The following is a 1755-nucleotide window of genomic DNA, read 5'->3' on the forward strand; positions in this document are numbered from 1 at the left end:
TTCTTTTACCAACGAATAGTGGGATAGACCGTCACATTGTAACGCCCCCACGGCTGAAAGGGCGAGCATGTTTAATGGGACCGGGATTCGAACCTGCGACCCTCAGATTGCGAGTCGAGTGCCCTAACCACCATGCCATGCCAGGTACAGGTAAGTTTATCTTTCGTATTATTTTAGTTTGTTGACGTTTATTGATTACATAGTTGTATGTTTCTATATTCCTGTAGTCCTGCTGCTTATTATTGAATTGAAAATTAAAATCTTATAGTTGGGGAAACTTGAGATTCAAGCAATTAAAAGTAGGTTTGTGAATTTATTCCATGAAAATTATAATAAACTATAATAATAATATAATATTATTGCGACAAAACACACCTAACAAGATCTTACTGTGATAAGTGACTAGTCACGTCTTGTGTAAAATCTTATGTGGGTGTGAAGTATCTTTCCACACTGATGAATAAAAGACCTTGGTAGACGTTTAGCTTATAATATTCTAATGTAGTTTTCTTATTCCTACACCCACGTTCAACTGCTGATAAAACATATTCGCCCTACTTACTTCAAGTTACGATAGTTGACGATTTTTGTTTTATCGAACTACAGTATTGGTTCTTCACAGATGAAATCTGTGATTTCACGAAATATTACTATTAGTATTAGGCACCATCAATTGGAGTTGTACTTTCAATTGGGACAGTCTAAAATGCTTAATCATTAATGTAAAAAACGCTTCAATTGGCTTAATGTGTTTCAGTGTAAATCATTCACATGCAGACATTTGAAGAGAGTCACTTCCCAACAGCACGTAGAAAAGATTGGACAACAATATACCAATCACGTTAAGCCATCTTAATGTGGTAAACACTATTGTTGTTTGTAAAATGTAAGCACATTAAACGTTTTAGACAGTCCCCTACCAATCTTTAGGTCTCACCAACCTGAGAACAATACTTTCAAGTAATATTAGGTCCCACCAACTAGAGTTGTTCTTTCAATCTTTAGGCCTCATTACTCAGGAACTCTTATTTTAACTAACACTAATCCTTAAGGTGGCCCAGCTAATACAGAGATCTGATAGTGATTGAAACTACTTGTCATAATATGGGTGATATTAATTCTGACAAAAAATACTGTAACTAAACAAAAAAGTAAATTTTTGTATACAAATTTATACTACAGTCAGAGGTGACAGGCGGTCAGATTTATTATTGGAGGAGGGGGGGGGATCTAAATTTCCTGCAACAGTGCAAGTTATAGTTGTTTATTCTTCAGATGGTGATATAATAGTCACGCAAACAGGGAATATCACAGATATCCTATATAGAAGCACTGCCTGTATAGGGAAGGCTCGGATTGTTCATCGAAATGGTATTTTAAACATCTCCTCAATAGGTCATCATAACTTTACAATACTATACAGTGTTTCCTTTTATAACAATGTCTATATAATGAATGAGTCACAACTTCTGGGAATGTCTGTAAATATCATAGCAAAAGTTTGAACTGTTTATTCTTTTTTTTTCTTCTGCTTCTTTTTTATTACATGATAACTCTTAAACCAAAACAATGGTGTCAACCAAATTCACTGAGTTTCAAATGGAGTATCCGTTCTTATATATATTATTAATTAGTAGTAATTTTAAAAAATCATAATTCTAGTGTAAACGATGTGATCATTACCCCTTGAAGTTAGCTTTCTTAGAGAATTTGGCGTTTCATTAAAAAGCTTAAGTACAGGGTGAAACAGAATAG

The sequence above is a fragment of the Limulus polyphemus genome, unplaced genomic scaffold, assembly GCF_000517525.1.
Source record: "Limulus polyphemus unplaced genomic scaffold, Limulus_polyphemus-2.1.2 Scaffold4651, whole genome shotgun sequence".
Taxonomy (NCBI): Eukaryota; Metazoa; Arthropoda; class Merostomata; order Xiphosura; family Limulidae; genus Limulus; species Limulus polyphemus.